This window comes from Orbicella faveolata, unplaced genomic scaffold, assembly GCF_042242905.1.
Source record: "Orbicella faveolata isolate gen_17 unplaced genomic scaffold, um_ofav_v1 contig_36, whole genome shotgun sequence".
NCBI classification, from domain to species: domain Eukaryota; kingdom Metazoa; phylum Cnidaria; class Anthozoa; order Scleractinia; family Merulinidae; genus Orbicella; species Orbicella faveolata.
In genome coordinates, this window is record NW_028301565.1 from 14240001 (window position 1) to 14256637 (window position 16637).

The following is a 16637-nucleotide window of genomic DNA, read 5'->3' on the forward strand; positions in this document are numbered from 1 at the left end:
CAATATTAGAATCCCATCTCTTTCACGGATCGAAAGGAGCATGATGTCAAACATCGGCCATGTTAACTGGTCTTATATGGCCACCATCTTGAGACGAAGTATAACCTTTGGGCTCTAATAACATTTGGACCTTGGTGGTTTTTGTGTGAATCTCAAGATATAACTCTGTCACCTAAAACTTAGCCTCTCGCTATTAGAATCCCATCTCCTTCAGGCGGGGGCGGCTAGCTTACAACTATTAGCAATAAGAGAAGCTATATGAGAGTGAAATTTTGACCAGGTTAGCGTACTCAATTCAACACAATAAGACTATTAGATAACCTTTTGCTGCGGACGTCTTTCTTTGAAGTAGAAAAGGCCTTGAGACACGGGGGGGGGGGGGGGGGAGGTACTACCATATATGGGCTATATAGGTATGTGCCGCTGTGAATTGGGTACGGTTTTCAAGCAGTTTACTCCGGGATAGAGTATATAAATCAGAGCGTTTGGGTCTAGAATAGGGTATCATTTTTTCACAAAACTGACTGGCTGATTGAAAATTTTATCTAGAGTAAGGAAAGCAGGAATTGCCACCCAAAAATATAAAAAAATCAAATCGGCAAGTTTAAACTTACGCAAATCAGCCTCAACAGTGTCGATAGATGGGGGATTTGGGGAGTTTACTCTAGTATAGGTCAGCAAAATTCAGCTGAACTAGCTCTGGTATAGGCTAAGGGTTCCAGGGTCCCAGCAGCACATCCCCACCCATAAATTCCCAAAGTAGCCCCCCCCCCCGGGCCTAACGCCTTGAGACGGCCCTTGAGACAGAAATACATGTGTTCCCACAATGTGCGAGTACACATTGCGAGCCTTTCTCTTCAATAAAGTGGTGCCCAGTCTTCTGTGAGTACGAAGTAAAGATGGCGGCTAGTTACAGCTATACGGGAATGGGACAACGTGGTCAAGGATTTCTGTGTATATGAATGCTTTTCCCGTAAGCTGAATCAGCCCAGCGTTATTAACGGGAAACGGGACCAAATTAGTGGCTGTTTAAGAAGTTACTTGACTGATTTATCCAGGTGAGCGCACAACTTAAATAACCATGTAAGCGGGACCTTTACTAAAGGTGGCTCCTTAGAGTATATCAGTAATTACGAACACCCTCCCTATAGAGCGCGAGTTAGAAAAGGAAACTTAGTTAATTTCTCTTAAAGTTTTCCCTGTAGAGATTTACCAGTATGGGTATTGTTAAAATAAGGCTTATGTTTTGGTTGTCAGTTTTTGGATTAAGGCCGTTACCATGGCAACATCTCATCTAATGACAGGCAGATATATTCCTCATTTTGACGTAAACTCCTTAATATTTATACTTTTCTTTGGTGACATTTTTCATACTTTGCCACATCATGGAAATGATATATTTGCCTGACATTTTGAATTAGTAAAAAGTCAAGGTTGTTCAGACGGTTTTTCCAATATTCTGTAATTTGTCATTATCCTAAATATATTAGATTAGCTCTGACAGATTTTAACAAAAATAGGGTATTTTATAGGAATTGTATTTGGTTAGAACTGAGCCAAATTAAAAAAGAATTCACCGAAGGGAACGCAAGAAAATTAGCATTTTTTTGGTCATGCTGACGCCACAAAAATAAAAAAACATGCATGGTGTCACGTGTGGTTATTCATTTAGGCGCTTGCTCATGTGACACCATGTATTGAGTGCGAGAAAGCAAGAGTAAATTAGAGCTCTTTTACTAGTTATTTATAGAGCTTTTTTGTCATATCTTTTTGGCCCTAGGCTTAAACACATGTTTGAACAGAGTTTGAAACTATTGCTACTTATACCAAATTAACGCCTTTCAAGTGCTGAAGTGATTTAGTTTCTTCTTAGGGTTACTTGGGTCATTTTTGAACACTTGATTAATACTGATGTTTGGCACGCAGTGGTACCGTGCGCTATTGAGTCTCAGAAAAACTGTAGTAAGACACCTTAATGCTCGAGGTAGCCACTTGATAAAATCGATAATTGATAATATTCGATAAAAATTGGTAAACTTAGTCAATAATATTGAAAATCGATAAAAATCAATAACAGGATTTGTTGATAATTATCGATTTATCACTTAGTGCAATCAATTTTATTGTTAAATATCGAATTGATCAATTTTAGCTTATCTTACAATTTATCGAAACAAAACCATCAAAAACAAGCTCACAAAAACCACCAATAACAACTTGCTTGAATGATTATCGATAAAATTTGCTTCGACTTCTCTTAAGTCTCATAAAAAACGATATTTGAATACTGAATGATAAAAATTCAATGTGCAGAGGACGGTAATGATATTTACTATCATCCCGTTCATACAGTAAAATCCTGATTATTCGAACCTCCAAGGGAAACAAAAATTGGTTTGAAAAATCGGTTAGTTCAAGAAATCAGCGGTAAAATTATTGTTGGACTGGGCTGAGGGAAAAGAATTTTGGTTAAGGAATCATGAACTTTGAAAAAACACAATTCCAATTCAATTAAATTTTGTTTTTAAGGTGATTCCTTAGTATTGCATTGCGCATCCCTAATGCGCATGATTTTCGTGTCATTAGTGCCACACATGAGCGCGTGTGTGTACAAAATGTAAGAGATTTCCCTCAAACTAAGCTCGATAGCGAAATAAATGCTCCTTTTCTCTTAAACGAGCGCGGTGACCCCCATTTTTTATTTCATAATTTCAGTGAGAACAATATCCTCAATAACTGAGAAAAAAATTAGCAGAAATCTATGGCTACTTTTTTGGCAAATGAAATAAATACTACAGAGGGAGACACAATGGGCCCAACAGCGCATGTCCAAACTATGTGTCCTTTAAAGGATTAAAAAATGCAGCGTATTGGAAGACATTTTTTCGGGGATGTAGATGAATAAACAATCAAAGAAAGTCAAACTCTGTGTGATATAACGCGCTGCATTGAAAAATAATCAAGCTTATTTGTTGCGCGTGGAGATTACTAAAAGTCACCTAAATAACCGTGTTTGTCAGCATTGTGGTGTGAAAACAAGCATGGTGACCCCCTCTTTTTACTACGTTTTTAATATCTCCTTGTCCTGTAGCAATGTTCAGCATACCAAGTTTCATCGGAAATCTATGGCGGGTTCTTTTACTAGGGAATGACCTTAATAATTAGTCTAATTGAACATGACCAAAACTATTAAAGTGCTGTACCTAGTAAATGAACTTAGCCCGCCTTTTAATTACGTTGCTTGAACCAACTAGTTTTCAATATTCTGAATAGTTTCCAGAATGCAGCTTAGTGAAATATTTGCTCCTGCAAAAACCATATTAACAACTTTGAAACTGCTCTATAAACCAGTAAAACAATGTAAATGATGACAAATTAATATAAAAAGTATAGTGAATGGAAAAAATGATGGATAAGTGAAAGAAATCAGTAGTGTACACCTACAAAATCCACGGTTAAAAAGTCACAATCAATTGATTAGTGTCGATGGATACAGTTTTAAAGCATAAACAGTTACAGTTACATGCACAGGTACTCATGTTTTTGTCATAGTCAATATACTGTGAAATTTTAAGACATGAAATATGATCTGGATAATCAGACTTCCTCATTATGCCATTGGAAAATGAAATGGAATTACCATAGGGGTGGTCCAGTTTCAAACAAAATTATTGCTATGACTGCTATTTAAACTGATAATATACAGATTTAGCCAAAGCTAAAAACAAAGTTCTGGGCCGGGTTGTTCAAAGCCTGATTAAGCTAACCCAGGTTAAGCGAGAATTTTGATTCAAGTTTTGTATTTTTGTGGTGAGATTTTCTGTTTTTATTGTGTGGCCTTCTGTTTTGAGTTTGAATAAGCAATGAAGAACATTTGTTTACAAGAGAAACATATACTTCGGTTAACTTTTAATCCTGGGTTGGGGTTAACTGCCTTCCGAACAACCTGGCCATGATCGTTAGTATAGGTAATCATGCGGTTTCGAGTTCAATTTGGAATTAATTTGCACGAGTGAGTTTTTCAAAAAGCTGAAATTGCACGAGCCGCTTCGGCGAGCGTAATTTCAGCTTTTTGAAAAACTCACAAGTGCAAATTAACTCCAAATTGAACAAGAAAAACCGCATGATTACTTATTAATAATATAAACATGAAAAAATTCGCATGGAGGAAGTGCCGGAAGATCTTTCTTGAAGCCATTTTTTCTTATTTGAGAAAACTTTTTTCAAAGTTTCAGCACAAACTTTTTGTCATCATTTTACGTGATATCATTTTCTTAGAAAAGTTCCTATTTTCTTTCGGTCAATCATAATCCAGAATTTCGATGTGTAATTTGCACTGGTGTTACAATTTTTGCACTGATGTTACACTTTTTGCACTAGGGACTTTAAGCAAAGACAACGCGGACGGCGACGGGAACGCCATAAGATCAGGGAAAAGCCAAAAGGTCCACTGCGCATGACTGACGGGAAACAAGTTGACGTTCTGCGTTCGGGCCCGACGTGAGTGAAGCTCATTTCGCGTTGTCTGAAAACGTGAGTTTTCGCTTTCGTTTCCTCTGCTGTGTCAACGCTAAATAACCCGTGTTACTAATTTCGAGGAACTTTGATGCTTGTTCTCTCTTGTTATGTGAGATATTTCATTTTAAAGAAACGTCGGGAAATCTGAAGCGAACTCAAGCCAGTCGGCGAACATGTGAGTACCGTGAAATATCTTTTTGAAAGCTAATGTAAATAAAGGCAACTTACATGAATTTCAATCGAAATTTTTCCTTTCGAGAAGTACTCAAATGTCAAATGGCTCATGATGGTGAAATTCTAACACATTTAAAAGGGTAGACACCATTAAAACTTGCGTAGCTGTTTCCATTTTCAGTCGTAAGATCAGTGGTTTACTTAGATCTTTATCAGTCAGCACACTGTTTTGTCGCGCCAGTCTGATTAAACATCTGCTGATAACAAGTTCGTTTACTTCATTGTACAACTCAGCGAGAAGGGGCAAGTTGCGTTTGTGGAAGCGAAATTCAGACCGGCACTCGTCGTCTTCAAACCATCGAAGTTAAAATCAGGAAAGGAATCATAAGGTTGGTCGAGATCATTCGACCGGTTTAAATCGTACAAGAGTAGCAGTTCGTGATCGTTTAACACACCTTCATCGTGGATTATCAAGAGTTGATTGCGAACTTCTTTCAATAAAGTGATCCTAGTTCATCCTGATAAACAGAGGTCGAATATCGATAATGTCAATAAGCTTTCAGTGCGGCAACCGCGGTTTCTGACGGTGCTGCTTAATGTTTGTGAATTCCCGCCACAACGGCGTTCTCTCCCCAGCCTTCTCACAGGTTTCGGCGTCCCCGTCGCCGTCCGCGTTCCCGCTGCTTAAAGTCCCTACTGTGTTGAACTGCACTTGAACTGCACTGCTCTTAGCCAATCAGAATCGAGTAATTTTTTCATCTGTATTATTAAATCTGTTACATCGCAAGTGTTCCGTAATTGTGTTTGTTGATTGATCGCATCTTTTGTTCAGGTTCTAGCATTGTTAAATTTATGTTTGCCACAAATTTCAGGGTGGTCCATTTAGGGTAGTCCATGAGTAGTCCGTTCAAGTAATCCATGGACCAGGTCCAGCGGGGTAGTCCATGGACAAGGGGTCAGCAAAATGTACCATTTCATGGTCAATATAAATATGTCCAGACTGCTGACTGCGGACTACAGACTTAGGGATAAAACGCTGACTAAGCATTACAGACTGGGTTACATTGTACAGTAAAATAAAACACCAACTCGGGTATAAAACACGGACTGTGGACTAAGTGCGGCCTACCGACTGCAATCTGTATATTTTAATTACTGACCAGTTGTAACTAATATTACATAATACACATATACACGAGAGCAAACCCTCTTGTGTGTACGTGCTTTGCGATCAATTCATTTGTTTTCACCCTTGCTGAAAGGAGGCCAATTTCACGTCTACCCAACAGCTCAACTGGCACAAAACGCTGTTCCTAGAATTTTTATTGTACCAAACCTACCAAAACTCGAACGCACTCTTTAATCTACGAATACTACTAGTTTTCATTGTGGCAGAAATGCCTGGTCAGAGAGTCCAACCAGGCTAAGCTTTTACCTGTCAAAACCTCAAATTTACCGGACAACTGTCCAATGACCAACTGTTGTTTGCAAGCTTGACAGTGACATGTTTTTGATAGGCATTAATTTTGTTTTAATAATTGCCAAAGGTACATTACTTTCAAAAATTTTGGATGTTTAATTTTGGGACACTTTGCTAGAACATAGTTTAGTTAAATGTTCACCTACGAAACTTGAGTCAGACTGGAAAATTTATGGAATTGATCTGCATTTCATGCATGTTCTCATAAAAGAAACAAAAATTTTGCTTTCAGGTGATAAAAACAACAAGCAAATCATGATTCAAGATCTTGCCTCTTCATTCTTGTGATGGCACTGTCCAAGAAGAAAGTATGTACTTAATACTGTACTGTAAATATTTTGCATGCTTAAAATTTCAAGCACTTACAAATTTCAGACAGTTATAATTTTGGACATTTTTTGTCTGAAATTAATGTTGTCTGAAATTTTTTGCAAGTAACATATATGTAAACTATTTAATTTTTATTTAGATGTCCCCCAGTTCAGAGGTTTTAAGTTGCTCATTTCAAGCTTATTTATTCCTGGGTCAACAGTATTCCTTGGAATGATTCAGAATTTGTTACCTCTGGCTTCAGAGTTAATGTCTGGTTCAGAATCACACATCCTAACAAAGAACATCATTGCCTGGCTCAAGGCCAACATTCTTCTGCAAAAACATTGATTGATTGCTCAAGGAATTAGTTTGTTTTGGTGGGGTAGAAATGTTTGGGTGATCCTTTAGGAGGTTTTGAAATTCTTAAGACTCTAAAGTAAAATTTTAAGAGAAAAGAATTATTTGCACATTGTTTTTATGCAAGTTTAGCAAAAGTCATGTACAAAATAGTTACTAGTTACATATTGGATTTGCAGGCAAGTTGTTAGAGACATAGATCAGAGGATCAAGGACCGGAGACCCAGGACGACCCAGGGCAGAGGACCCAGGACAGAGGACCCAGGACAGAGGACCCAGGACAGAGGACCCAGGACAGAGGACCCAGGACAGAGGACCCAGGACAGAGGACCCAGGACAGAGGACCCAGGACAGAGGACCCAGGACAGAGGACCCAGGACTAGGAACAGAGGATCAAGGAGTAAGGATAGGACTGAGGACTGACAACTGGGGATCAAGGACAGTGGATGAAAGCAAGCCTTGGATGATGAAGTTTCATAAGTTGAATTATAGATATATTAAGGTATATGAGATATTATCGTCAGCAGAAATGGCACAGTGCACCTTACCCTGAGGGTTTCTCTCCGGGTACTCCGGTTTCCCTCACTCCTGAAAATCCAATATTTTCAAATTCCAATTTAACAAAATTGGTAACACATTGCTGTGGGCCAACTGAGATGAAAAATTCTCTGATTACTCAAGGTAAACATTTGTAATACCAATTTATTTTTCTCTGTTTATTTCCTAGTTACATGTGCACATGTGGATTCACAGTCTCCGTTGCAGCTGTTATTTTAGTTAATGATCAAATTGGAAAGAAGCTTTATTCAATTTGTGTGTTTTTCAAAGATCTCTTTTTTAATCATAGGTAAAGGGAAATTACCACGTCAATCAACCAATCAATCAATCAATCAATCAATCAATCAATCAATCAATCAATCAATCAATCAATCAGTCAACCAATAATTTAATCAATCAAAAAAAATCACTCAATAACTCAATTAATAGTTAAGATAAAAAGCCAGGATATGCAGCCAACTAAAATAGCAAATACCAACCGACCAAATTTACCAAATTAAATTACTACCAAATCAACCAAATACCACTTTGGTACGCATGTAACTAGTACCCATGTAAACAGAGTATTGAACTGACCAGTGTGTTGTGTAGGTGTCGTTCATTTGCAAATAAGTGGCTTGCTTGTCACATTTACCATGCAATTCATTATTATAGCAGTCATCAATAAAAATTAACTGAAACTCAATTATGGCAAAATCTGTTTCTGTGAATTTAAAGTTTGGTAATTCTTGTTGCATTTTCATGCATACAGACATAAAACAAAAGAGAGCCAACATTTTGTTCAAAATTACCTTAAAAAGTAAATTTTTGCAACAATTATTATTATTTTCGAATTCAGAAACAGACAATGAAATTTCCAAAACCCATGCAGAAAATAAACCAAAATATATTTTAATTACATGTAGAAGTAATTGATGAAATGCTCTTTATCAAAGAAAAGAAACCTAAACTGAACACTCAATCTGACTCAATCAAAGCAAAACTATTTAGTTCTTAATTAACACTCTCTGCAGTTCCACTTTGTAGAGTTTTTAATCAGACTTTCAAGACTTTCACATACATTCTTGGTATATAAAAAACTCATAAGTATCTGACTTTTAGTTTTACAAATTTGAAAATGATGAATGAATCATCAAAACATCATTCAAAATAATATTATTATCACTGATTTTTGTTCTTAATTGTTTGTCCAAAGCCTCCGTTACTAGAAAATACAGTCAAAACTTATTTACCATTTTATTTATTTTTTACATGTGTACAGACATTTTGAGTGCTCATTAAAAATTCTCATTTTTATATTCTAGGATGCTCTTAAGTGCAAAGCCAATAAATATTCCTATGGAGTTCTAAGGACAATTTATTTCAGTTCCTAAAAAGAAATTGAAGTTACACTTTTTTGATATATGTACAGGCATTTTGTTATACCACTAAAGAAGTCAGACAGCAGGATATAATCATTACAGTGAATTTGATTTTGCAGAAGCCACTTATTTGCTCATGAAAACCTAGTTTCTCCTTCTCACAAGATTCCTATTGAGCAGCTTTATGATGAAATCTGTTCACTTCCATTGGTTTTCCTCGGAAATCTTAAATTGAGTTTGGAGTTGAAAAAAAATGTCTTTTTTGCCAATGTCAACATAAGAAACCTTTTAAGGTTCTCTTCATTTTTATGTCTGATTTTGAAAAAAATATACATGTATGTGGTACTTAAAATACCATTGCCAGAATGCTAAACTAGTTGCTTTTCTTGAGAAAGTTTTTTTCCTGTATTTACTTTCAAAAATAAAATACTTTTTTGTAATCCAAATAAATTCGTTTTGGGAAAGTAGCTGCTCAATAGGAAACTTGTACTCAAGAAAATATTTTACTTTTGTTTTGTAGTTTCAACGTGCATCATGCTCTAAAATCATTAGCTAATTCAGTTCTCACTGATCACAATTGTTTTCTTCGGGTGAGCAATATTTTCATCTTTGTCACTGTTATTTTTTTTTTCAGATCAAATCAATAGCATGATGGTGCTTGAAACTATGGTATTGTTTTTTTTTTATCACCTTTGAACAAAGGAAGCTTCCTAAAACTACCTTTTTGTGGTAATGCAAGTAAATTTGATTGGCTGATCAAGAAATTATTAATTGAATGCAATACCAATCTGCTGCTTTTCACAAATTTATTCAATTCACTAAGTGTTATACAAAATTGTTATTTACTACTCGATCAGTATTACAAAAAATTCTGAGCTATGTTTTTCCAAAATAATGCATTTAAAGTATATTCAATTGTAGGATTAAGAAATTGTGAAATCAAAGCAATAGCAATATGTAGGATTCCACAAATTTATAACTAACATGCAATTATTGTCATACAAAATTGTTATTTCTTACTCGATAAGTTTTTAAAAAACGATTTTTTTTTTCAAAAATAATTTCTTTGCCTCCTTTGTTTAAAGGTGCCACAGCAAGCTCATTAACACAGAAGTAAACAATTACTAATTAACTCAGCCAAGAAAACACTACAAATTTTGGTGTCGTAAGGTCTTCACATTAGCATTGACACTAACGTAACGATAGGCCAAACGTGGGGATAGTCAGAAGAACAGGGGTTTAGAACAGACCCTTCAGATCTAGTGGGCATTCCTGGTCAGCCATAATATTGGCATCATATAACATATACAATAGAGAGAAAAATAAACCTTATGGTTATTTTCGTAGGGTTTCGATGCAGTAGTTTTCAGTAGTTCAAAACCACTTAGGGAATCGGGCTTTTTAATCCTACTTTTCTCCAAAACGTGTTAATCAAGGCAGATTGAGTATGTCTAAGTATTATTATTACTTAAGTATCAATTCAATAGCAGAACTAGTTAGTTAGGGTATAAGTTTTTTTTTTAACTCAAGTGAATAGTTTTTTTACTGTGCTAATGAGCTTGTTAGTTTTTTCTTTGTAGATTTGATATTTCCCACATAACTTAGTATATTTCAGATTATTTTCAGGATCTGAGATGGCCTATACACCTGCACACAACACAAATGGTCAGATTTAAATCTAGCCGATCGATGTCCCTGCAGGGTTGTGGAAACTCTTGCTCTGAGGATGGTGTTTCTGACGTTCCTCTGCAATATTCCAACTGAGAAATCCTGGTGAGTTTATCTGTTCCGCTAATTTTTGATGGAGGCACTTGGACACTTTGATGGTGTGGTCGTTTGCTCTCAAGTGGAGAAAGCATCATGGGGGAAGGTGAGGGTTTGCTTTTCATGTCTTTTTGGCTTTACTTGACTACGTCAGAAAACCACACCTTTATTGCAATTGGCTTGAAAGATGTTTGTTTTCAATCATTGTTTCTAGAAGTTTTCTGTTCTCGAGGCCGTAAAACAGTAGTGCTTTAGTGTAGGTCATGGTTAGTACATTTCCAAGATGTTGGGGTTAGTTTTGAACAATGAAGGTCACTGATCTGGCTTGACTGGAATTTCACAAGCGACACTAGATTGAGCTGATAGTCATCTGAGATTCTTCTGAAAGAGCTGATTCTCGTTTAGGGTTTTTCTTAACTAAAAATAATAATTTTCCTTTCGTTTAAATTTTGAAGATAAAAACAAATTAGGTATGGAATAAAAATATATTAGTCACAGTTATCTTAAGAAAAGAATTTATTAACACTATCAGTCCACAGTTCAAAGAAAAATTAAGAACATTAACCGCTTTCTCCTGGTATAAATTAAAATTATCTGGAATTACAACTTTGGTTTTTTTTTTCTGATTAGCTCCAGGAATTAGTTAACCCAAAAGAGCTCAAAAGCAGTCTCCTGCGCTGGCGTTACTTGAGTTGTCACGCAACCCTTCTTCCTGGGGTGTTGCGTAATGATACAAATAACGCCTATGAAGGAAGCTTCTTTTTGGAAAATTTTAATCTTAGCTACTAAACATATAGTTACATTTTCCGTGATCAAAGTTCAAAGCGTAGGCCAATTGTTCATTTTGACTTCCAAAACGTTTAACTAACCTCGTAAACATTTTTTGTATATGAATTTTGCACTTCTAGAGTTTATCTTGCCTTCTTTAACTTACTTAATCTTGAAGTTGGTATTTAATTTTTTTTTTCACCAAACTTTGGCCAATTTCTTATTTTGATTTCCAAAACCTGAGATTTACCGCGGAAACTTTATTTTTTGACTAAGTACATAACTGCAAGCTAATTAACAATTAGACCCGTGGCCCTTGAGGGCGAAGGGTCTAATTGTTTTAGTATCACCCAACTAGTCGGACAGAAAAGGTAATAATAAAGTTAGCAAATGCAAGTTGAAGAAATATTTATTTGGGAATAAAACGAAAGAAAGCGTCACACTCGATGGCGCCAATTTCGCTACTCGATGACTATTACTAATAGTCCCCTAGTAGCGTAGCCAATCAAAATGCAGGATTTGCATTAGTCCACTAGTTGGGTGATACTAATTATCAATATTGCATTCCAAAACTATAAATTCAAGTTCTAAAACCAAGCATATATTTCGTTTTTTTTTTTAATTTCGTAGGCCAATTGTTTATCTTTACGTCTTAAACAAACTAAACCTAGGAAACGTTTCTGGTTTTTTTTCCTAATACTTGCTCAACTTCGTTGTTATCCTCGGGGATGCAGCGGCACTTAATCGTGACGGGACGAAGTAAACCGAGCGGTAAAACCTTTCGTCGGGTCGATTTTGCCGCTCGGTTTACGTCGACTCTTCCGACTAACTGCCCTAAGTTTCCGAGGATTCTTCGCTGTTTAATGTTATTCAAAGCCAAGATTAATAATTACAAAAGCACAAACAAATTTCAAAATTCCACCGTGTTTGCCTTTTTTTTAAAGACGATTTCAACTGTGAATATTTAATAAGATTTACTATGAATATTTAAACTACGATTCTTTCGAAAAATATTGGGATTTTCTTGTACAAATTAGACTCGATCAATTTTAAATAACTGAAATTAAATATCAAAACAAAGTTAACGCAATTCTAGTTGATGTGAACGGACCAAAATCGCCCGTTTGCTTTCGCATTAGTAGAAATTTATTTACTTTAGCAAAATACGCTTAAACCTGAAAACAAATTACTAATCTTTCATCGCTTTAACTTTGATCTTATTTAAACATAAGCAAAATTCCTAAGCTCGTATCAGTTTGGACGTAGAGTTTCAAGTGACTTGTGTTCTTTTGGTGAAGTTTGTGAGGGGACAGTCGGCAGGAGGTTTGGTCGGCAAGTCAGATCAATGATTTTTTGCCTTGGATTCTTTTCTTGGCATCCATGGAAATTACTAAACATGACTTGTACTTTAGCGCTCCTGTTTTCCTTGTCCCCCCAACGGAAATTTCTAGATACAGTGCTCGGAACACGCATCTTAAATTTTACTATTTTGGCACTAATCTTTTCGCGCATTATTTACGGCTCTCAAAGCTAGTTAAAATTCCAATTCAAATGGTGTGGTATTATGACGTATTAAGTGAAACCGAGAAGGCATGGGGAGCAAACTCTCACCTCCCTCATTATGCCATCTCCACTTGAGAGCAAACGGCCATATCATTTAAGTGGTCAAGTGTCGTCATCAAAGATGGCGGAGCAGATAAACATACCAGGATTTTAAAGTTGGAATATTAAAGAGGAACTGAAGAAACACTTTGACTCAGAGCAGAGTGAAAACAACCCGACAAGCAGGGACAAGATCGGCTAGATTTTTTTAATTTTTTTTTTTAACAATAAAAACGCAAATAAAGAGACAAAGAGACAGTTTTGTGTGTTGTAGTTTTTACCAGCAGTCCATCATAACTAACCAGGTAAACTCTTGTGTCCATGACTAAGTCCTGATATCCAGTGTAATCTGTCACGCAACTTGTCCCGCAATCTTCTCGAAAACGGCGTAACAAGTTAATGAAACATCGAGCCGTGTAACACAACGCGCAACGGACAAAACGTTTGCAAAGCAAGTCGCTTCAACGGTCACAGAAAGTAGAACTAAATTCCAACTTTCTCCAACCGCTGTAGCAATTGTTTCGCATAAATTCTGTCCGTTGCGCGGTATGATAACAACCCGATGTTTCATACAACGCACTTGTCACGCCGCCATCGAAAACATCAAGAGATTAGTTGCGTAAGAGATTACACTGAATAAGAGGACCACAAACCAAGTTCTGCTTTTAAGAAAACCACTACTTAAACAAAATGTCTGCCATAAAACTCTCATTGTACTTGTATAGCGTTTTCGCTGTAGTATTTGGGAGTTGCAAACTGTACTTAGTTGCTCAAGAATTCAAATTTACAGTAAGTTGGCCCTTCCCTATTCACACTGCGCGTAACTGTCAAAGAACGTTTTTCCGAAAGCGTGACGCAAGTCTTTGCATGTCACGCTATAATTTGGCTACAGAAATCTAGACGATTCACAGGCGTAACATCGTAAACTCCAATTAGGCTGTCCTAATTTAATAGAAGCACGGGCGATTGAAAATCTCGAATTTGCGAGATAAGAACCTGTAACTCACTGTAGCTCCTTGAAAATAACCAACAAACCCTGCGATAAAATTTTAGCAGGTAAAAGAAAATGCTAAGTTTTTAAAAACGCGCGGAACGCGACAATGACTTTTTTGCCCGATGTTGACGTCAAAAACGTTGGTCCCGAAAAAAAAATAGTAATCCAGAAAAGCCGTTTTCCAAACTGAGCAACTACGTACATTTTGTGCCTTGCAAATACAGCAATGAAATGAGGCACTACAAAGACGCACTACAAACGGGATTACAAAAACAACGACTAGATAATTTAATGCAACTTTAAATTGTGATAGTAAATTTCCAAATAATTTTAAGAATTTTGCAATATTTCAAGACAATTAATTTTGTAAAGTATGAATTAAAGAAGTTTCCAGTATTTCGAGATAAATATTTTAACATGAATTACAAATTAAATTGTATCCAAGTTTAGTGATGGCTAAATCCTCAAGAAAATTAAGTGCCTTTTTATTTTTTCCCTGTAAGTGTAAATTTATCGAAATATAGAGAGAGCTATATCCTCAAGTAGTGCGTCTTTGTGGTTGTGAGAGCTTTATTACATACATTACATTTCAGCAGCGATTTCCTTGTACCCTCATATCACTAACTTTACAATGGCCCATATTGTTTTGCAAGAGACTTCACTTAAAGCAGAACCCAAATGGGGTGTAATTATTTTCACGGATTTTCCGCGAGTTCTGGACCATAAAACAACCAAGACTTCATAGCCTAATTTCAAAGGAATTAATAAACGGAACAGGTAATTAACATTTATTTTGTACGTATCACTTCAGCAAAAGTTCAAACAAAGGTATGAGAGTTTAGTTTTAAAAAGAAATAAAATTTCTAAATTTGTCAATAGTGCATTGCAATGAATCTGCATATTCAAAGTGATGAGAGTTTGGAAGAGATGAAAATTAAATCTTTTTGAAAACTCGCAACGTTTCTGAACTCCATAAAAAGCCAATGATAAAACCACTGAATAGCAAAGTGGAATCACCATTTTCATTTTCTACTCATTAATTATTCGTTTTGATAAAGCCTTATTGTCAAAGTAATTGGAATTCAGTAGAAATCGAAACTAAATCTCTTTGATTGAGGTGATACTCAACTGACATTTTGGAACTTGAAAACACTCGTCTCCCTGCCCTGTAGAACTTTTGAATACCAAAGTGCAGTTACTATTATTTTTCTTTCACTCAATCAACGATTCATTTAACACTTGCACATTGCACTTAACTGGTGATTAACAGATTGAACAAAGCAAAATATTTCAACTTTTTCACTGCAGGTCGTCATATTTTCCAAGTATTTCGCAGATTTGGGTAACTTGCAAAGTGTATTGTTTTCAAACTCGTGCTGAAGGGATAATTGTTAATAAATAAACTGAATGGTGAAGTCATATTTGTACCAATGGGCCACTGTACAGTAACTATAAATACCACAGACATGCATAGCCAAACAGAGGTCAAATGAAAACTAACAGACATTGCAAACAATAACATTCATTCTAAATAAATTCACTGAAAGTGGATAACACCTCAGAGAAGAATGTGAATAAACATAAACAAAGAATTCTTCACAAAAAATTACAGGCAAACCATAGAATTTGTAAAACAGCTTTTCAGAGAGTAATATTAGTTACTCAATAATTTTATTCTAGTTGTCAACTGTAACAACCACTGCTAGAATCAGTCAGTCCTTAACATGTTTTGATAAGGTATCTTCAATTTAGCAGTTACTCAATTATCAATTTGCCAAATTATATTCACTTTCTTAGCAGTTAATTTATCAAGACACTGTGGCCACAACAGCAGAGTTTTTGTTCAGCATGTCAATAAAAATTCATTGGATTACAATGAATTTTGTTGTTTGTTGTTTTGAAATTGTTAAAGGAGACGGTCACTCCAAACCACGTAAATAGATGTACATTTTTTGTCAACGCTAATAAAAAAACCTCGCACTAAGTTCTGTTCCAAGAAGTGAACAGTTTTCCAAGAGCATAGCTCAAGGAAAACTGTGAGCTTGGACGAACAGATAATGTCCAAGGACAAATATCTGAGCATATTTTCGTGTGAAATGGATCGAGGCTATTGTGTTTATTATCCTTCAAATCTCTTTCGCAACAGTTTTGAAAATTGGGGAATATTTTCGGATATTCCCCAGTTTTGGCCGGGGAATATTCGGTCATGTGATGTGTTTAGACCAATCGCATATGAGCGAAAATATTTGATGGATTATAATGTAAAATATACATGCACATGTAGAACAAGAATGAATGAAATGATAAGTCATCTACATTCAGAAGTGTTCTCACTCTCCTGAAAAATTACTGTATTTCCTCAGTTGGCCCCTTCCCTCTGTAAAGAGTCCAACCTGCCCATTTATTTTTACTTGTTGTTCAGTACCCCTATCAGGGATAAAAGCAGAATTATACCCTCCATCCTCCTCCTCCCCCCCCCCCCAAAATAATAATATTTTCTCCATCTCTCTGTCAAAGATTTATTGACCCATCCATGGAATTTTTTCTTGACAACCTGCCTTAAAGTTTATCTGCAGCCCTTCAACTATAAGAAATCAAAGTTTTGTAGTTTTTTTCTGAAGGCAAGAAAGCATACAATGTAGATACCCCCAGGTGTACTTTGTTACACGTACCTATGAACTGGCAAGATTGCCATGTTGTAGTATGCTTCTCCCCTCCCCCTTATTACTTCTATGCCAATCTATTTTTT

General features: G+C 36.0%; 1 protein-coding gene across 3 annotated transcripts in view; it reads left to right on the forward strand.

Annotated features, from left to right (window-relative positions):
• LOC110064090 (uncharacterized) overlaps nt 1-13152 on the forward strand; it is a 16702-nt gene extending 3550 nt beyond the window's left edge. Inside the window, exons 3-6 of one of the 3 annotated variants that reach the window (XM_089275418.1) lie at nt 1-1058; nt 4381-4693; nt 6405-6480; nt 7021-13152. The exon at nt 1-1058 is cut by the window's left edge and continues 1185 nt beyond it. The gene's annotated coding sequence lies outside the window, so the exon portion shown is untranslated. The remainder of the gene's footprint in view (nt 1059-4380; nt 4694-6404; nt 6481-7020) is intronic. The other 2 variants (XM_089275419.1, XM_089275417.1) reach the window with 2 other exon arrangements.
• Nucleotides 13153-16637: the final 3485 nt, after the last annotated feature.